The sequence below is a fragment of the Salvelinus fontinalis genome, chromosome 18 (genome assembly GCF_029448725.1).
Source record: "Salvelinus fontinalis isolate EN_2023a chromosome 18, ASM2944872v1, whole genome shotgun sequence".
Taxonomy (NCBI): Eukaryota; Metazoa; Chordata; class Actinopteri; order Salmoniformes; family Salmonidae; genus Salvelinus; species Salvelinus fontinalis.
Genome location: NC_074682.1, coordinates 41,094,858 through 41,117,396, shown reverse-complemented (window position 1 = coordinate 41,117,396; position 22,539 = coordinate 41,094,858).

Genomic DNA, 22,539 nt, shown 5'->3' with positions numbered 1-22,539 from the left:
TGTAGGATAGAATGGGATGAATGAACACAGAGACTAAGACTGAGACTGAAGGAGAGAAGTAAAGTAAACATATTTGGTTGGAGAGAGGAGGCAAGACGTGAAGAGTAAGGGGATTGAGAGTGAGAGAGAAGGCGGGAGGGGGTGAGAGGGGGGTGGAGGGAGTGGGGAGCATGAGGCGGATGACAAATTGTGATTAATAGATGGTGTCCGGGGAAGCAGTGTAGAGCGTTGCTCATTAATAGAGAGAATTAGAGAGGCTGTGTAACTCAATCTGCACACTGCCACTTGCAATCAGGGACCATAATCAGATATACACACAGGCAGAGGTGCATGCACACACACATAGGCCTACACGTGTGTGTGTGTGTGTGTCTGTGCGTGCGAGAGGTTGCAGGCACACGCAGATACATACAGTTAAAGTCGGAAGTTTACATACACCTTAGCCAAATACATTTCAACTAAGTTTTTCACAATTCCTGACATTTATTCCTGACACAATTCCTGACAATATATTCACATAATTTTGCTTCCTCATGATGCCATCTATTTTGTGAAGTGCACCAGTCCCTCCTGCAGCAAAGCACCCCCACAACATGATGCTGCCACCCTCGTGCTTCATGGTTGGGATGGTGTTCTTCGGCTTGCAATCCTCCCCCTTTTTCCTCCAAACATAACAATGGTCATTATGGCCAAACAGATCTATTTTTGTTTCATCAGACCAGGGGGCATTTCTTCAAAAAGTATTATCTTTGTCCCCATGTGCAGTTGCAAACCGTAGTCTGGCTTTTTTATGGCGGTTTTGGAGCAGTGGCTTCTTCCTTGCTGAGCGGACTTTCAGCTTATGTCGATATAGGACTCGTTTTACTGTGGATATAGATACTTTTGTACCTGTTTCCTCCAGCATCTTCATGAAGTCCTTTGCTATTGTTCTGGGATTGATTTGCACTTTTCGCACCAAAGTACATTAATCTCTAGGAGACAGAACGCATCTCCTTCCTGAGTGGTATGATGGCTGCGTGGTCCCATGGTGTTTATACTTGCATACTATTGTTTGTACAGATGAACGTGGTACCTTCAGGCATTTGGAAATTGCTCCCAAGGATGAACCAGACTTGTGGAAGTCTACAATTTTTTTCTGAGGTCTTGGCTGATTTCTTTTGATTTTCCCATGATGTCAAGCAAAAAGGCACCTTGTTTGAAAGTAGGCCTTGAAATACACCCACAGGTACACCTCCAATTGACTCAAATGATGTCAATTAGCCTATCAGAATCTTCTAAAGCCATGACATAATTTTCTGGAATTTTCCAAGCTGTTTGAAGGCACAGTCAACTTAGTGTATGTAAACTTCTGACCCACTGGAATTGTGATACAGTGAATTATAAGTTAAATAATTTGTCTGTAAACAATTGTTGGAAAAATGACTTGTGTCATGCACAAAGTAGATGTCCTAACCGAATTGCCAAAACTATAGTTTGTTAACAAGAAATGTGTGGAGTGGTTGAAAAACGAGTTTTAATGACTCCAACCTAAGTGTATGTAAACTTCCGACTTCAACTGTACACACACACACACACACACACACACACACACACACACACACACACACACACACACACACACACACACACACACACACACACACACACACACACACACACACACACACACACACACACACACACACACACACACACACTTGTATAGAAACGCTTGGTCAGTCTAATAAAATATGTCAAAGCCTTGCTACAGACAACATGGCACCATGCCTGCACTGTATTTCAATCTTCCTCCCTCTCAATCGCTTTCTGTCTCTCAAGCTTTTGGTTCAGGTCAGGCCCTTTCCAAAGATAATAATTTGGCCTGGGTGCCATCTCTGCAACATACACAGCGGCAACTCCCAGATAACATGTTGGCTTCCTGTTTGAGACCTGATTGGTTTGTTGATCGTTTGTTTTTAAGAGGTGGTCCAAGACAACTCCACACACATCAGGGGTCTCTCTCTCCCTCTCAACTTCCTATTCATCCTAATGACAATTTTGGAAAGTTACTCAATATCAATTTTCTACCAATAACTTGCTTAACATAATCTCTTTTATATCGAGCACATCTAAAATGACAGTCTCAGTGTTAGGAGATACAGTATAGCCTACTCAGGCAGTTAAGGATGTTAGTCAATTGTACAACAGAATGTCCCACCTGAGACTTGACCCAGCAGCCCTCTGGTGCGCCATCCATCCACCTGGCGGGAAGGCCATCCTATCAGTCATCACCAGTCAGACACGTGAAGGCCAGAGGATAAGTGGTGGGATGTAATGGTCATATTACAGGACAAGCACCAATGTCCCCCTATTCCAGCTATTCGTGACCACACTGTAGGGTCCACTGACTTTCTGCACAACCTGTATTCCCTTAAATCGGTAAGACTCTCTTTGGTTTAGCTATTAGGTGAATATTGAGAAAGGTGTTAAGAATATCCATGTGTTGTCAGATGTGTACACCTTAGAGCAGTTTATTATTTAATAATGACATAAAGAAGACTCAAAGAATTGCGGTATGATTGTCGATATCCCCATCTAGAAATAGAATGATATTCGAAAGTTTAGTTTTATCTGCTGTTGGAATGGACAGTTCCAACACGGTGAATGACTTCAATAATCATCTAAACAAGATTTATTTAGCATATTTAAACATTTTAACCATACTAACAGTTAGTGGTGCATGTCAGAGACACATATGACAAGATAAATATATAAATCACAGACTTTTATATTCATCAGATCACTTCATATTTTATAAAGCTCTCAAAAAAGCGAATTCTCTGTCAATTGTCTTCGCCTCTTGGCATCGATCATTTAAACCTGGGGCAGTCAGTCAGGTCAGCAGTTACATACAGTGCCTTTGGAAAGTTTTCAGACCCCTTGACTTTTTACACATTTTGTTAGGTTACAGCCGTATTCTAAAATTAATTAAACAGTTTTTCTCTCCCTCATTAATCTACACACAATACCCAATAATAACAAAGCATTTTTGCTAATTCAAAAATAAATGTCATATTAACATAAGAATTCAGACGCTTTACCCAAGACTTTGTTAAAGCATTTGGCAGCGATTACAGCCTCGAGTCTTCTTGGGTATGATGCTACAAGCTTGGCACACCTGTATTTGGGGAGTTTCTCCCATTCTTCTCTGCAGATCCTCTCAAGCTCCGTCAGGTTGGATGGGGAATATTGCTACACAGCTTTTTTCAGGTCTCTCCAAAGATGTTTGATCGGGTTCAAGTATGAGCTCTGACTGGGCCACTCAAGGACATTCAGAGACTTGTCCTGAAGCCACTCCTGCGTTGTCTTGGCTGTGTGCTTAGAGTCGTTGTCCTGTTGGAAGATGAACCCCAGTCTGAGGTCCTGAGCGCTCTGGAGCAGGTTTTGATCAAGGATCTCTCTGTACTTTGCTCCATTCATCTTTGCCTTGATCCTGACTAATCTCCCAGTCCTTGACGCTGAAAAACATCCCCAAAGCATGATGCTGCCACCATCACCATACTTCACCAGTAGGGATGGTGCCAGTTTTCCTCCAGATGTGACGCTTGGCATTCAGGCCAAAGAGTTTAACCTGTTGAGGCTGGGGGCGCTGTTGTCACTATTTATGGTAATCTTGTAATTTTTGAAACGGCTTCCTACAAAATTCTTGATCGTACAATATGCATATTATTATTATTATTGGATAGAAAACAGTCTATAGTTTCTATAGGAGTTGAAATTTTGTCTCTAAGTGGAACAGAACCCATTCTACAGCAATTTCCCTGACATGGAGTCAGATTTCAGAAATGTTGGCCCCTGATCTGGAGTCAGTTAAAAGGCCACTGTTATTGCTATGAGGATACGGACACTGCTTACGTCTTCCCCTGGATGCCTTTACGTGATGACGATTTGAATGGGGTCGATTGCGCGTTCACAGGCACTACAAATTAAAAAACCCTGTAGCTAGTCACTCTTTTGGAGCTGCGTCATGCGCCTGGAGGACACCGACCCGCACCTGTTCCAAGCATTAGTGTTGGGAGTAATCTTTCTCCGGTCATGTTAAGACTCGTTATAGGAGTTAAAAACATCATAAGGTAGTTAATTTAAAGCGTTTTATAGCAATTTATATCCGTTTAGTGCGATTTTGGGACATTTATTTCTGAAACGCTGTGAATCGCTGGGCACGCTTCCAGTTCATGCTGAACGCAGTTGGCATTTCCACATGGCAAGAGGACAGCTTTCCACCAAAAGACGATTAGACCCAAGAAAGGATCCTTTGCCCAAGATACTGATGGAAGAACAGCTCAAAGTAGGACATTTTTATTATGATAAATCGTGTTTCTGTCGAAAAATGTTAGTGGCTTAGGACGCCATGTTTTTTGACGTAGCTTCGCTTGGCGCAAACTGTATTGAAAAGTAAGGATAATTTAAAAAATGTAATTCCGCGATTGTATTAAGAATTAAATTGTCTATCAATCGCTGTCCACCCTATATTTTTTAGTCACGTTTATGAGTATTTATGTATACGAGTAGATCACTGTCTAATATGGCGCACGGACATTTTCTCACCAGCTGGGCTACTTTCCCCATTGTCTAACCATGATTTTGGTGGCTAAATATGCACATTTTCGAACAAACTGTATATGCATGTTGTAATGTGATGTTACAGGGGTGTCATCTGAAGAATTCTGAGAAGGTTAGTGAAAAAATAATATATTTTGGCGATGTTTACGTTATCGCTCACTTTGGCTAGAATTAATGCTGGGGTAATGTTTGCACATGTGCTATGCTAATATAACGATTTATTGTGTTTTCGCTGTAAGACACTTAGAAAATCTGAAATATTGTCTGTATTCACAGGATCTGTGTCTTTCGATTAGTGTATGCTGTGTATTTTTACGAAATGTTTGATGATTAGTAAGTAGGTAAACACGTTGCTCTATGTAGTTATTCTAGTCCATTTGTGACGGTGGGTGCAATTGTAACCTATGCCATCTACCTGAAATATGCACATTTTTCTAACAAAACCTATCCCATACCATAAATATGTTATCAGACTGTCATCTGATGAGTTTTTTTCTTGGTTAGGGACTATAAATATCTTAGTTTAGCCGAATTGATAGCTACTGTTGTTGGTGGACAAATAAAAGATGGTGGATTATGCTAATGTGTTTTTAGCTAATAGATTTACATCTTTACATATTGTGTCTTCCCTGTAAAACATTTTAAAAATCGGACATGTTGGCTGGATTCACAAGATCTGTGTCTTTCATTAGCTGTATTGGACTTTAATGTGTGAAAGTTAAATATTTAAAAAAAAAAAAAAATTAGAATTTCGCGGCTCTGCCTTTTCAGTGGGGGTGGGGGGGGGGAGTGCCGCTAGCGGCACCCTCATCCTAGACAGGTTAATCTTGTTTTCATCAGTCCAGAGAATCTTGTTTCTCATGTTCTGATAATCTTTAGGTGCCTTTAAGCCGACTCCAAGCGGGCTGTCATAGCCCTAATTGGTGTAGTGTTGCAGAGATGGTTGTCCTTCTGGAAGGTTCTCTCCCATCTCCACAGAGGAACTCTGGAGCTCTCTCAGAGTGACCATCGGGTTCTTGGTCACCTCCCTGACCAAGGCCCTTCTTCCCCGATTGTTCAGTTTGGCCAGGTAGCCAGCTCTAGAAAGAGTCTAGGTTGTTCCAAACTTCTTCATTTAAGAATGATGGAGGCAATGGTGTTCTTGGAGACCTTCAATGCTGCAGACATTTTTTGGTACCCTTCCCTAGATCTGTGCCTCGACACAATCCTGTCTTGGAGTTCTACGGACAATTCCTTCGACCTCATGGCTTGGTTTTTGCTCTGACATGCACTGTGTCGTGTCTTTGGCACCATTAAAACTGAAGACTTATCTTTATCAAAAATTCTCTGTAATTATTATTACGTGATTAAACTACTTAATCATGTAACTGTAATTAACTAGGAAGTCGGGGCACCAAGGAAAATATTCAGATTACAAAGTTATAATTTTCCTAATATAACTTTCAGATGTTTTAATATCTGATCACTTAGTCTTCTGATTAATTAATTATTATTTACCTCACATTAGTCTCATTCCAAACATCGTAAATTGTTGGTTATCTGCACGAACCCAGTCTTCACTATGACTTATCCATACATCAATTGTCTTAAAATCCTTTATTTACTAACTAAGTAATTCACAGAAATGCATCACACAAACAAACAAAATAGATATGTTTACAAAGAAATGATAGTGGGTTGTGCCCTAGTGGGCTAAACCGGTATGGCGGCTTGTTAGACAGAGTGATAATTATAACAATTTAACCTGTTTGGGCTGCAGGGGCAGTATTGAGTAGCCAGATAAAAGGTGCCCATTTCAAACGGCCTCGTACTCAATTCTTGCTCGTACAATATGCATATTATTATTACTATTGGATAGAAAACACTCTCTAGTTTCTAAAACCGTTTGAATTATATCTGTGAGTCAAACAGAACTCATTTGGCACAAACTTCCTGACCAGGAAGTGGAAAGTCTGAAATCGAGGCTCTGTTCTACTTCCTGCCTATAAATGGGCATGATACGTATTAGTATACGTGCACTTCATAGACCTTCCCCTGGATGTCAAGAGGCGGTGAGAGAAGAAATTTAGTGTTTATCTTGGTCTGAAGTGGAATACAAGCTCTTTGTATGACGTGTCCCCCATTTCTTGTTTTCTGGAGAGCGCGAAGAGGGACTTGGATTTGCCTTCTGTTTAGCTGCCGTTATAGGCGACTAATATCTCCGGCTTTGATTTTATTTGATACATGTGACCATATCATCGTAAAGTATGTTTCTTCCAATATAGTTTCATCAGATTGTTGAAATTTTTTCGGGAGTTTTGCCGTGTTCCGTTCTCTTCCGTTTGTTGACATGGAGAGATTCGCGCCACTTGGCTAGTGTGCTTGCTAATTCAAGAGGGAAAATGGACGTTCTAAATCCAAACAACGATTGTTCTTGACAAAGGACCCCTTGTCCAACATTCTGATGGAAGATCAGCAAAAGTAAGAAACATTTTATGATGCTATTTCATATATCTGTCGTGCATGTGAACTAGTCGTCGGCGCCCAACTTTGGGTTACTCTAGCTATACCGAAGCTGGATGTCGTAATGAAGTTATTTTTTAGAATTCTAACACTGCGATTTCATTAAGAACTAATGGATCTATCATTTCCTATACAACATGTATTTTTTTGTTATATTTATGAATAGCTATTTGGTCAGAATATGTGTGTCAGAAAAAGTGTCAGAAAAATATCGTTGCTGTTTAGACGTTGTGGAAAAAGTAGCTACGATAGCAACATGTATAACCACTGATTTCAGCTCTAAATATGCACATTTTCGAACAAAACATAAGTGTATGTATAACCTGATGTTATAGGACTGTCATCTGATGAAGAATATCAAGGTTAGTCAAAAATTATATATCTTTTACTGGTTTGTGACGATCGCTAACTTTTACTCCTGGGAAATGGCTTGTCTTTCTGGCTATTGTGGTAAGCTAATAAAACGCTATATTGTGTTTGTAAAACACTTAATAAATCGGAAATATTGGCTGGAATCACAAGATGCCTGTCTTTCATTTGCTTTACACTATGTATTTTTCAGAAATGTTTTATGATGAGTAATTAGGTATTTGACGTTGGTGTCTGTAATTATTATGGCTGCTTTCGGTGCAATTTCTGATTGTAGCTGCAATGTAAACTATGATTTATACCTGAAATATGCACATTTTTCGAACAAAACATAGATTTATTGTATAACATGTTATAAGACTGTCATCTGATGAAGTTGTTTGTTGGTTAGTTTGGTTGGTTCTTGGTTAGTTAGGTTGGCTTTGTGCATGCTACCTGTGCTGTGAAAAATGTCTGTCCTTTTTTTGTATTTGGTGGTGAGCAAACATAAATATACGTGCTGTTTTCGCTGTAAAAAAAATTAAAAATCGGACATGTTGGCTGGATTCACAAGATGTGTACCTTTCATTTGCTGTATTGGACTTGTTAATGTGTGAAAGTTAAATATTTAAAAAAATATATATTTTGAATTTCGCGCCCTGCACTTGAGCTGGCTGTTGTCATATTGTGGGTGGCCTCGGGCTGCAGCCATAAGAAGTTAAATGCTAATCCTTTGCACATGAACGCTCACTCATTCGGGAACAATTGCAATCAATATATATATTTACGCTCAGTGTGTCTTAGGGATCTCTGTTGAAAAGTTTGTTTCTGTTGGAGAGTTTGCCCGCTCTCTCTCTGTCGTGATTAGAATGGATAGTTCAGGGTGACATTCATTCATGTCGTTATAGAATAGATGTTTCGGGCGGTTGTCGGTCTTCGCGTTCAATGATACCGAATTCCTAGCTGCAGACTAGTAATTAATATCAGACTTGTTCTTATTCTGTCGGTATCGATAGTCTAAGAGTTTAACCACTTGGTATGGTTAAAAGATTCAGCCATCTACTCAAACCTTAGGTTTATGGTCTCTACTCAAACCTTGGCCCTCTCGTGGTAAGCTGGTCTGCAACCTTTAGCCATCTCGTAATTGCGGTAAGCTCGGTCTCCTCTCAAACCTTGGCCCTCTCGTTATCGAGGTAAGCTGGTCTGGTGATAGAAAACCCGAGTGGGGGTTTTATTCAGAAGAGCAGAAAAGGGCCTGTCCCAGGATGCCAGACCATAACTGTGCTCATGGGCGGTCCTCTGATTTAGTTAAACTCCAAAGGGAATTGGAGTTTCCTTCATTAACTTCTTTGGGATAGAGGGCAGCATTTTCACATTTGGATGAATAGCGTGCCCAGAGTGAACTGCCTCCTACTCAGTCCCAGATGCTAATATATGCATATTATTATTAGTATTGGATAGAAAACACTCTGACGTTTCTAAAACTGTTTGAATGATGTATGTGAGTATAACAGAACTCATATGGCAGGCAAAAACCTGAGAAAAAATCCAAACAGGAAGTGGGAAATCTGAGGTTTGTAGTTTTGAACTCAGCCCCTATCGAATTCACAGTGGGATATGGGTTATTTTGGACTTCCTAAGGCTTCCACTAGATGTCAACCATCTTTAGAACGTTGTTTCAGGCTTCTCCTGTGAAGGGGGGCCGGATGGGAGCTGTTTGACTAAGGGGTCTGCCAGCAGTCTCGTTCTCAGTCATGCGCATTTCACATGAGAGGTATCTCTCGTTCCATTGCTTTTCTACAGACAATGTAATTTTCCGGTTGGAACATTATTGAACATTTATGATAAAAACCTCCTAAAGATTGATTCTATAGTTAGTTTGACAAGTTTCTTCGACCTGTAATATAACTTTTTGAACTTTTCGTCCGACTGGACCTGAACGCGATTTTGGATTTGTTTACCAAACGCCCTAACAAAAGAAGCTATTTGGACATAAATGGACATAAATTATGGACATTATCGAACAAAACAAACATTTATTGTGGAACTGCGATTCCTGGGAGTGCGTTCTGATGAAGATCATCAAAGGTAAGTGAATATTTATAATGCTATTTAGGACTAATGTTCACTGCGCAACATGGCGGATATTTATTTTGGCTGGTTTGGCCTCTTAGCTCCGTTCTCAGATTATGCTTTTTCCGTAAAGTTTTTTTGAAATCTGACACAGCGGTTGCATTAAGGAGAAGTGTATCTAAAGTTCCATGTTCCAAGTTCCAATTCCACTTGAATTTTCATCAACATTTATAATGAGTATTTCTGTGAATTCATGTGGCTCTCTGCAATATCACTGCATGTTTTGGAACTACTGAACATAACACGCCAATGTAAAATAAGATTTTTGGATATAAATATGAACTTTATCGAACAAAACATACATGTATTGTGTAACATGACGTCCTATGAGTGTCATCTGATGAAGATCATCAACGGTTAGGGATTCATTTTATCTCTATCTGTGCTTTTTGTGACTCCTCTCTTTGGCTAGAAAAATGGCTGGGTTTTTCTGTGAGTTAGTGGTGACCTAACATAATCGTTTGTGGAGCTTTCGCTGTAAAGCATTTTTGAAATCAGACACTGTGGCTGGATTAACCTGTCTAGGACTGGGGTTCCGTTCCGCTAGCGGAACCCCTCGCCAACAGCCAATGAAATTGCAGGGCGCCAAATACAAATCAACAGAAATCAAATTTCTCAAACATACAAGTATTAAGCACCATTTTAAAGATTAAATTCTCGTTAATCCAGCCACAGTGTCCCCAGTCCTAGACAGGTTACACAGTCCAAAATCACATTACACAATTTCACAAACAGTATCATCCTCACTCATTCATCTTATACAACAATTATATGTAAGCCTCATATCTGAGGCTATTGTACAAACAGCGTTATGGTAATGTGGCCGTATTGTCTCCCATGAGTTTCGCAAAATTGTACCAAACGGACCAGTTCGTAGCTGGATTCTTCACAGATCTTTTATACCTTCTCCAGAATATAAATGTTGTTCGGTTCTCCAGTTCTGCGAGGTGGAAGTAATTCCTTTGTTCTCTCTATGATCTCACTCTCTCTCTTTACTGTCTGGCCATGAGGCAGGATCTTCCCTAGGAATTTACGACCTCTCTGACCACAGCAGCCTGGTTGTAGGAGACAGAGAGAGGGGGATGGTGCTCGCTGTACCCAAAGAGGGCAACATCATGACAACTGTCAACTGTGGGACCTTATATAGAAAGGTGTGTGCCTTTCTAAATCATGTCCAATCAATTGAATTTACCACAGGTGGACAAGGATGATCAATGGAAACAGGATGCACTTGAGCTCAATTTCGAGTCTCATAGAAAAGGGTCTGAATGCTTATGTAAATAAGGTATCTGTTTTTTGATTTTAATAAATTAGCAAATGTCTAAAAACCTGTTTTCACTTTGTCATTATGGTGTATTGTGTACATTGCTGAGGAAATTGTTTCGTTTAATACATTTTAGTGTAAGGCTGTAACGTAACAAAATGTGACAAAAGTCAAGGAGTCTGAATACTTTCAGAAGGCACAGTACATGCTCTGCATGTGCACACAGTAATGCACACGCATGCGCACACACACAAAGGGCCAGACTTATAATACTGAACCACTTTGTAAATCTGTCCTTAAACCTATGGAGACTAACATGTGTCACTCCATTTATGAAGTTACACTTATACATGTCCTCTTATCTATGATATATTATCTATTTTATAATGCAGATGGATCTAGCATAGTGTTCTCTGGTTTACTCTCAGCTCTCTTGTTATTTGTCTAGAGCATGACCAATATATCGTTTCCCCGATATTATCGGCTGGTATTGGTCTTTTACAGATATATTGATAACTGGCTTATAATTCCACCAATAACCGATATTTAATAAATAGGATGAAAAAAGGTAACTCATGCTTATCTGAACACTTGCGACCATTTTCATGTGTCATTATTGTCACAATGTATGAAATCACATATTTCTTGGACAATTGCTCTTTTGGATAGCAATTTATGAGAATTCAGTATGGAAAATGTTTCCCTGCTAAGAACTGGAATATCGGTAGATATAGTGGAATCTGTATGTTTTGTCCCACCAACAAATTGTAATCGGACCCAAAAAAACCATATTGGTCATGCTCTAGTTTTTTCTTCCTGCGTATGCTAATGTGACCAGAGGCTTGTCTGGCGCCCAGCGGCTCAGGCAGCTGACAGTATGCATCCTGGGGAGTGATCTATTGATCCATATTCAATATGTGTTTCACTTTCTTCCTCCCTAAAGTTGACCGATGAATAACTAAAGTGTAGAACTGACAGTACATTCCACACTGAAAACAGCCCAGATGCTAGTGTGCGAACGAAAGGCCTTAAGGCCAGTCTTGTTAGATCTTCTCCACAAACAAATTTACTCAGGCTAATTATTTTCAATCAATTTCATTGGCAAACATGGTTTAAATGGACTTTATTTATTTGTACAAAAATATGTTCTCTACATTAGAGGGTTTTTGAAAATGAAATGTCCCGAAACAGTCAGAGTGTGGAGCAGGGTGATATGGCACAATGAAAAACTGTCAAGATGACACAGAATAAAGAAGATTGTCCTGTTGCAATGACGTGCAGTCATGGTAGGCAGGCTAGGCAGTGTTTACCCTGTGATAATCCCCCCTAAAAATGATGTTATGAAAAGCCAAATAAAAATACAATTACTGTATATAAAAATTGTCATTGTTTTTTCTTTTATAATGTTCTTTTTTTTAACTAGTGATTTTTATGCTCAAAATCAAAAAATGTGCCTAAACTGCATCAAAACCTCAGGAAAGGCGCCAGGTCATTCATGCCTTTTGTTCCATCCATTCAAATTGTTGACGCGCAAGGCCATTCATGACTCCAGTCACTGTTAATGGACAGGGTCAGATGCTTTGCCTAGCCTGAAGTAGCTTCATTCGTTGCATATTTTGCGCATGCATATTGACTGAACATGTTGTGTGGGTATTAAACTGGGTTAAGCTCTGCACATTTGGGCGTGTCCAATTTGGCGCTTGCATCCCTTGAACTGAAGGAAGCTAGCTGATGTAATGACGGCGACGGAGAGGATGGCTGCCATTTTATTGGCTCTTAACCAACCGTGCTATTTGTTAGATTTTTCGTATTGTTTGTAACTTATTTTGTACATAATGTTGCTGCTATCGTCTCTTATGACCGAAAAGACCTTCTGGACATCATAACAGCGATTACTCATCTCGAATTGGACAAAGAATTTTTCTTTAATGAGTCGGACGGGAAGGATATACTCCAAACACCCGAAGAGGCCCTCATCCATGTCATTCGCAGGAGAAAGAAACTGAGATTTCACGGAAAGAGATCGGGGTACCTTGTGAGGACCAGGTTACGAGTGGCTAATCTGCCTTTGCCATCCGTACTGTTAGCCAACGTTCAATCGTTGGAAAGTAAATGGGACGAACTAAAAGTACGTATATCCTACCAACAGGACATTAAAAACGGTAATATCTTATGTTTCACCAAGTCGTGGTTGAACGACGACATTAATAACATACAGTTGGCGGGTTATACACTCTATCGGCAGGATAGAACAGCAGCCTCTGGTAAGACACGGGGCGACAACCTATGTATATTTGTAAACAATAGCTGGTGTACGATATCGAAGAAATTCTCGAGGTTTTGCTCGCCTGAGGTAGAGTATCTCATGATAATCTGTAGACAACACTATCTACCTAAAGAGTTTTCATCTGTATTTTTCGTAGCTGTCTACAATACCACCACAGACCGATTCTGGCACTAAAACCCACACTCAATGAGCTATATACCGCCATAAGCAAACAGGAAAACACTCATCCAGAGGTGGCGTTCCTAGTGGCCGGGGACTTTCATGCAGGGAAACTTAAATCAGTTTTACCTAATATCTATCAACACGTTAAATGTGCAACCAGAGGTAAAAAAACTCAAGACCACCTTTACTCCACACACAAAGGCGTGTACAAAGATCTCACTCGCCCTCCATTTGGCAAATCTGACTATAATTCTATGCTCCTGATTCCTGCTTACAAGCAAATATTAAAGCAGGAAGCACAGGTGACTCGGTCTATAAAAAAGTGGTCAGATGAAGCAGATGCTAAGCTACAGGACTGTTTTGCTAGCACAGACAAGAATATGTTCCGGGATTCTTCCGATGGCATTGAGGAGTACACCACATCAGTCACTGGCTTCATCAATAAGTGCATCGATAACGTTGTCCACACAGTGACTGTACGTACATACCCCAACCAGAAGCCATGGATGAGGCAACATTCGCACTGAGCTAAAGGTTAGGGCTGCCGCTTTCAAGGAGCGGGACTCTAACCCGGAAGCTTACAAGAAATCCCGCTATGCCCTTCAACGAACCATCAAACAGGCAAAGCATCAATACAGGACTAAGATCGAATCGTACTACACCAGCTCCAATGCTCGTCGGATGTGGCAGGGCTTGCAAACTATTACAGACTACAAAGGGAAGCAGACCCAAGAGCTGCCCAGTAACACGAGCCTACCAGATGAGCTAAATAACTTCTGCTCGCTTCGAGGCAAGTAACACTGAAATATGCATGAGCGCTTCAAAGAAAAATCCTGGATGGTTTGTCCTCAGGGTTTCGCCTGCTAAATAAATTCTGTTATGCTCACAGACATACTTTTAACAGGTTTAGAAACTGTAGAGTGTTTTCTATCCAAAGTATATATCTACCAAGTATATATCTACCAAGTATATGCATATCCTAGCTTCTGGACCTGAGTAGCAGGCAGTTTACTTTGGGCACGCTTTTCATCCAAAATTCAGAATGCTGCCCCCTATCCTAAAAAAGTTAAACAGCTCAACATTCACAAGGCCGCAGGGCAGGACGGATTACCAGGACGTGGACTCTGAGCATGCACTGACCAACTGGCAAGTGTCTTCACTGACACTTTCAACCTCTCCCTGTCTGAGTCTGTAATACCAACATGTTTCAAGCAGACCACCATAGTCCCTGTGCCCAAGAACACTAAGGTAACCTGCCTAAATGACTACCGACCCGCAGCACTCACGTCTGCAGCCATGAAATGCTTTGAAAGGCCGATCATGGCTCACATCAACACCATTATCCCAGAAACCCAAGACCCACTACAATTTGCATATCGCACCAACAGATCCACAGATGATGCCATCTCTATTGCACTCCACACTGCTCTTTCCCACCTGGACAAAATAACACCTATGTGAGAATGCTATTCCTTGACTACAGCTCAGCGTTCAACACCATAGTGCCCACAAAGCTCATCACTAAACTAAGGACCCTGGGACTAAACCCCTCCCTCTGCAACTGGATCCTGGACTTCCTGACGGGCCTCACCAGGTGGTAAGGGTAGGTAACAACACATCTGCCACGCTGATCCTCAACACGGGGGCCCCTCAGAGGTGCGTGCTCAGCACCCCCCCCCCCCCCCCCCCCCCCCCCCCCCCTGTACTCCCTGTTCACTCATGACTGCACGGCCAGGCACGACTCCAACACCATCATTAAGTTTGGCAATGACAGAACAGTGGTAGGCCTGATCACCGACAACGATAAGACAGCCTATAGGGAGGAGGTCAGAGACCTCAGCATGTGATGCAAGGTCAACAACCTCTCCCTCAACGTGATCAAGACAAAGGAGGTGATTGTGAACTACAGGAAAAGGAGGACCGAGCACGCCCCCATTCTCATTGATGTGGCTGCAGGTTGAGCGCTTCAAGTTCCTTGGTGTCCACATCACCAACAAACTAACAGGGTCCAAGCACACTAAAACAGTCATGAAGATGGCACGACAAAACCTATTCCCCCTCAGGAGACTGAAAAGATTTGGCATGGGTCCTCAGATCATCAAAAGGTTTTACAGTTGCACCATCGAGAGCATCCTGACGGGTTGCATCACTGCCTGGTATGGCAACTGCTCTGCCTCCGACCGCAAGGCACTACAGAGGGTAGTGGGTACGGCCCAGTATATCACCGTGGCCAAGCTTCCTGCCATCCAGGACATCTATACCAGGCGGTGTCAGAGGAAGACCCTAAAAATTGTCAAAAACTCCGGCCACCCTAGTCATAGGCTGTTCTCTCTGCACCCGCACGTAGCCAAGTCTAGGTCCAATAGGCTTCTAAACAGCTTCTACTCCCAAACCATAAGACTCCTGAACATCTAATCAAATGGCTACCCAGACTATTTGCATTGCCCCCCCCCCCCTCTGCTACGCTGCTGCTACTCGCTTTTATTATTTATGCATGGTCACTTCAATAACTACCTACATGTACATATTACCTCAATTACCTCAACACCGGTGCCCCCGCACATTGACTCTGTACCAGTACCCCCTGTATATAGCCACTGTCACGATCGTCTTGAGGATAATGAGTGGACCAAGGAGCAGCGTGTGAAAAATACATCCTCTTTTTATTATACGAAGAAGAGGAACACGAAACGAAACACTTGACAAACTAACAAAACAACAAACGACCGTGAAGCTACAAAAACAAAAGTGCACACACAAGCTACTAACGTTTAGACATAGACAATTACCCACGAAAGCCTACTGTCTATGGCTGCCTTAAATATGGCTCCCAATCAGAGACAATGAATGACAGCTGTCTCTGATTGAGAACCATTCAGGCAACCATAGACTTGCCTAGACAACTATACTAAACCCAACCCCATACACTCAACAAAACCCCCTATACAATACAACCACCCAAGACGAGACAAATACATACAAAACATCCCCCCTGTCACACCCTGACCTAACCAAAATATTACAGAAACAAAGAATACTAAGGCCAGGGTGTGACAGTACCCCCTCCCCCCAAAGGTGCGGACTCCGGCCGCAAAACCTGACACAGAAGGGGAGGGTCCGGGTGGGCCTTCCTATGGTGGCGGCTTAGGTGCGGGACGTGGACCCCCCTCCACCATAGTCACTAACCGCTTAGGTGGCGCCTCTGGAACGGCGAGTCCCGGACTGAATACCATCCCAGAGGGCGCCACCGGACGGAGGGGCAGCTCCGGACTGAGGGGCAGCTCCGGACTGAGGGGCAGCTTCGGACTGAGGGGCAGCTCCGGACTGAGGGGCAGCTCCGGCGGATCCTGGCTGGCTGACGGCTCCGGCGGATCCTGGCTGGCTGACGGCTCCGGCGGATCCTGGCTGGCTGACGGCTCCGGCTGCTCCTGTCTGGCGGAAGGCTCCGGCTGCTCCTGTCTGGCGGAAGGCTCCGGCTGCTCCTGTCTGGCGGAAGGCTCCGGAGGCTCCTGTCTGGCGGACGGCTCCGGCGGCTCCTGTCTGGCGGACGGCTCCGGCGGCTCCTGTCTGGCGGACGGCTCCAGCGGCTCCTGTCTGGCGGACGGCTCTAGCGGCTCCTGTCTGGCGGACGGCTCTAGCGGCTCCTGTCTGGCGGACGGCTCTAGCAGCTCCTGTCTGGCGGACGGCTCTAGCGGCTCCTGTCTGGCGGGCGGCTCTGAAAGCTCGTGACAGACGGGCGGCTTTGCAGGCGCTGGGCAGACGGGCGGCTTTGCAGGCGCTGGGCAGACGGATGGCTCAGATGGCGCTGGGCAGACGGATGGCTCAGATGGCGCTGGGCAGACGGATGGCTCAGATGGCGCTGGGCAGACGGATGGCTCAGATGGCGCTGGGCAGACGGATGGCTCAGATGGCGCTGGGCAGACGGATGGCTCAGATGGCGCTGGGCAGACGGATGGCTCAGATGGCGCTGGGCAGATGGATGGCTCAGATGGCGCTGGGCAGGCAGGCAGCTCAGACGGCGCTGGGCAGAAGAGCAGTGCAGGCAGCTCAGACGGCGCTGGGCAGACGAGTAGTGCAGGCGGCGTTGGGCAGACGGCCGACTCTGACCTGCTGAGGTGCACAGTAGGCCTGGTGCGTGGTGCCGGAACTGGTGGTGCCGGACTGGAGACACGCACCTCAAGGCTAGTGCGGGGAGCAGGAACAGGGCACACTGGTTTCTCAAAGCGCACTATAGGCCTGGTGCGTGGTGCCGGAACTGGTGGTACCGGACTGAGGGCACGCACCTCAGGGCGAGTGCGGGGAGAAGGAACAGTGCGTACAGGGCTCTGGAGACGCACATTAGGCCTAGTGCGTGGTGCCGGAACTGGTGGTACCGGGCTGGGGACGCGCATCTCAGGGCTAGTGCGGGGAGCAGCAACAGGACGCACAGGACTCTGGAGACGCACAGGAGGCTTGGTGCGTGGTGTAGGCACTGGTGGTAATGGGCAGGAGACACGCACCATAGGGCTAGTGCGTGGAGGAGGAACAGGGCTCTGGAGACGCACAGGAGTCTTGGTGCGTGGTGTAGGCACTGTCTTAACCAGACGGCTAGCACGCACCTCAGGACGAGTATGGAGAGCTGTTCCCGGTGACATCAAATCCCGCACACGCTCCTTCAAGCTGATGCGGTGCTTTATGCTCCACAACAGTAAATCCCTCTTCTCTCTCTCCTCCAATTTCCCCATTAATTCATCCACAGTCTCAGCTTCATTCCCATTGCTCACCTCCAATATCAGCCCGACTGTCTCTGGTTCTTTCTTCGGCTCCTCACGAGAAGCATGGGGAGCTGGATCAAGTCTCCTACTTGACCCAGCTACACTCCCCGAGAGCCCCCCCCCAAGACATTTCGGGGGTTGCCAGCCGCTCTGCCGTGCTAGCTCCTCATACCGGCGCCTCTCTGCTTTCGCTGCCTCCAGCTCTGCCTTGGGGCGGCGATATTCCCCTGGTTGTGCCCAGGGTCCTCCGCCGTCTAATATTTCCTCCCAATTCCCATAGTCCTGCGATCGCTGCTGCTGCCTTGTATCACGCTGCTTGGTCCTGGTATGGTGGGTAATTCTGTCACGATCATCTTGAGGATAATGAGTGGACCAAGGCGCGGCGTGTGAAAAATACATCCTCTTTTTATTATACGAAGAAGATGAACACGAAACGAAACACTTGATAAACTAACAAAACAACAAAAAAAAAACACACAAGCTACTAACGTTTAGACATAGACAATTACCCACGAAAGACTACTGTCTATGGCTGCCTTAAATATGGCTCCCAATCAGAGACAATGAATGACAGCTGTCTCTGATTGAGAACCATTCAGGCAACCATAGACTTGCCTAGACAACTATACTAAACCCAACCCCATCCACTAAACAAAACCCCCTATACAATACAACCACCCAAGACGAGACAAAACATCCCCCCCTGTCACACCCTGACCTAACCAAAATATTACAGAAACAAAGAATACTAAGGCCAGGGTGTGACAGCCACGCTATTGTTATTTTACTGCTGTTCTTCAATTATTTGTTATTTTTATCTTTTACTTTTTTTGTATTTTCTTAAAACCGCATTGTTGGTTAAAAGCTTGTTGTATTCAGCGCATGTGACAAATAGCATTTGATTTGAGCTAACTAGCAAAGACAACCTCACAAATGGACATTATACTGCATCTCAAACATTTTCCAAGTTGGAATAATGGAATGCGCCGTTTGAAGGGTTTGAAGAGTGGAGCGTCAACTATAATGAAAGACCAGACAGAGGCAGCACACAGGAGCTCTACGTGAGGCAGCATACAGGAGCAGGCAACCACCATCTCCCTCATTGCTAGCTGTCGGCAGGCTAACTGTGAGTACTAGGGTGTATTCATTCTGCCAATGCTGTTGCAAAACGTTTCTTAAACGGAAGCAGAGGGGACGAATTAGGCCGGGACTTACCTAAATGTGTTCAATAGAAACTCTTGTTTTAGTCCAAAAATGTTCCGTTTTGCAACAGAATCGGCTAAATGAAAACACCCCTGGACTGTCCACTTGTCAGAAATGTCATTACCAATTAATACTTTTTACCCAGTCTTTTACATATCTTGGAAATTTACTTGGCTTCTACAAGATGGATGTGACTAACTACAACGATTCAGTGTGCGTGGCTGCATGGGGGGCGCACTAGAGCGGAAGGATTCTTCTCTCCGACTGGCTGGATGCTCTAATGGATGGAGCAGACTACCTGTGCTACCAGCTACTGTTTGTGTGTGTTTGTCTTTTTGTGTCAGTGTGAAAATGGAACTGAAGGAGGCCTTGGGGATGCGTCTCCCACACGACCGTGGTTCTTCTGTGTCCATGCATAATAAAATAATGGACATGGGGTTCTGTTGTGACTTCTGCAATGCTGTCACCAAGATGTTTAGCATGAAGGACAGACGAATAGACTTAATTTACTAGTAAAGGTAGGCCTAATACATTTTCCTTTGAAATTTGGGGATTAGGCTACTGTTGAATGAACATGAGAATAGACAACATCCCTTTGATTAATCAATCAAAAGTATTTATAAAGCCCTTCTTACATCAGGTGATGTCACAAAGTGCTGTACAGAAACCCAGCCTAAAACCCCAAACAGCAATGAATGCAGGTGTAGAAGCACTTCATTTATCAAGCTAGAATTTTGTTTTGATGAGACACTTTTTTGACGTTTTTAACTGCATTTTTCTGTCATTTCGATTGTTGATATCGACATTTTGTTAGAATCTTATTTAATATATACACTGAGTATTCCAAACATTAAGAACACTTGCTCTCCTAACCCTGAGACATGACATAGACTGACCAAGTGAATCCAGGTGAAAGCTATAATCCCTTATTGATGTCACTTGTTAAAATAAATCCACTTTAAATAAGTGTAGATGAAGGGGAGGAGAAGAAGGATTTCTAAGCCTTGAGACAATTGAGACATGAATTGTGTACGTGTGCCATTCAGAGGGTGAATGGGCAAGACAAACCATGTAAGTGCCTTTGAACGGGGTATGGTACTAGGTGACAGACGCAATTGGTTTGTGTCAAGAACTGCAGCACTGTTGGGTTTTTCACTCTCAACAGTTTCCCGTTTATATTTTAAGAATGGTCCACCACCCGAAAGGACATCCAGCCAACTTAACACAACTGTGGGAAGCATTGGGTCAACATGGGCCAGCATCCCTGTGGAATGCATTCGAAACCTTGTAAAGTCCAACCCCAACAAATTTATTAGGAAGGTGTTCCTAAGGTTTGGTATACTCAGTGTATGTGTGTGTAATAATATTTCATGTGTGTATATTAAGCGTGTGTATCTTGGCTACATTGGTATTTACATTTGGTGAACATTTTTGGTCAATTTATTTTAATAGCCACTCAGGTTTTTGGAGCTATCTGTTGTATGGATGAACTTGGGCTCCATCAAGGTTTATTTGTGAATAAATCTGGCTTGGATAATAGCCCGTGCCTACCCAGCCACCGACCTCACCGCACGTCACTGGCCTGTTGACATTAACAGAGACATCTGAAGGCGCTAAAGGTATAGAATATGTTGAGAAACAAAGAGAGAAGGAACGAATGAAAGAGTGAGAGAGAGCAAAAGAAAAACGGGAGGTTGTCAGTAGCAATGTGTCTTTCACCACTAATGAGATCTGAAAGCTGGAGAAACACAGAGGCACTGACAACAGCCCTGAGAACACCACTCTCCTCCTTTCACCCTCTCCCTCTCACACACATACACACACAGTTTGTCATTCTTCACATCGTGTCTCAGTCTCACATCAGTACATCTCCTATCCATATCACTCTCTTTTCACCTACCCTCCAACCACCAAGAAAACTTTAAATGTTATACAAAGATATAGCCCTTGATCATGACTCTCAGTTCCATTACATTACACATAAGAGTAATTGGAGGAAGGCGTCTTCTGTAGGGGTACCTTTTAAGATCTCAGATGATTGGTCTGAACATTAACATGCATTGCTTGCGGTATGGTTTTGGAAGCATAATAACCTTATCTTTCATATCAGCAAGAAATAATTTTCTAAAAACAAAAGGTTAACTTGATACACACCTTGATAGGGTTATGGTTAGTGTTCCCACATGGCCATATCTCCATGTTACAGTGCTTTTTTTTACGGAAAACAGACAGCAGATAAGCGGCGACCATCTGTGCTAATTAGCCATCTAGCATGCTCCGAACACCTGTGTGTAAGCGTAACTCGGGAAGTGTAGCGGAAGTGTAGTATCGTCGGATGGAGGCACTCATTGCTGTATGGATCTGTGCAAAACTGCTACAGTAAGTGTTATCTTTTTTATTTGAAGGACTCTTTCTCGCTGATGAAAGATAAGAGCCAAATGTTTCGAAAGCCTTATTGAAGGTGATTATTATTGAAATTTGTAAACGTTAAAACACAGGGTTGGGATTGTAGTTCACATGAGACAGTCGTGGGTGAAGCTAATGGCTGAAAACTGTAGGGAGAAGGCAGAATGCCGCCTAGAGTTAGAGCTAACAAAGATTCTGCTATTTATCTGCTCATATCTTTAACAAGCAATGGTTTTGAAAATGCACTAGGCAGAAAAAAACACCTTGTAGAAAAAACACCATAAGAGGTTGGGTGAAATAAGACCTTGATAAAGGGATGTTTTGGTATTACAATCCTGTAAAGTTATCATAATCATAATATAATCATTTGTATTCACACTACACACACTTTTTTTCTCCATGTGAAGTAAGACTAAAACTAAATGTTTCTATTGCGGTGATGACAAGAGGCGATAGGGGACATAATGGTTGCCTATGTCACGAGTATGTGAGAGTTCTATTCAGGCCATTTGGCTATTCACCTGTAGCCGATTGCTGCTCGTGCCTCGTGGCTTTTGCCCCATGTGTGACGAGCCGGGAATAATATATACACAAACTGCTGTGTATGCTAACATTTTTGTTTATTCTAGAGCTAAGATAAGTTATCAACGCGCTTATAATACCATAATGACACAGAAAGACTACAAAGGTCATACAGAATGGGACGATGTGTAAGCGCGGAAAGAGGGAGCACAGGAACATTGTGCGAGAGGGCGGGGGAGCAGAGCGCGCGACTGTCAAGAGGAGAGAGGAGGAAATCTAACAAGTCAGAAAACTGTTGCATTTTGGTAAAGACGCTTATCAATGGATTAAAATATGAAAATCTACAAAAATTCTCT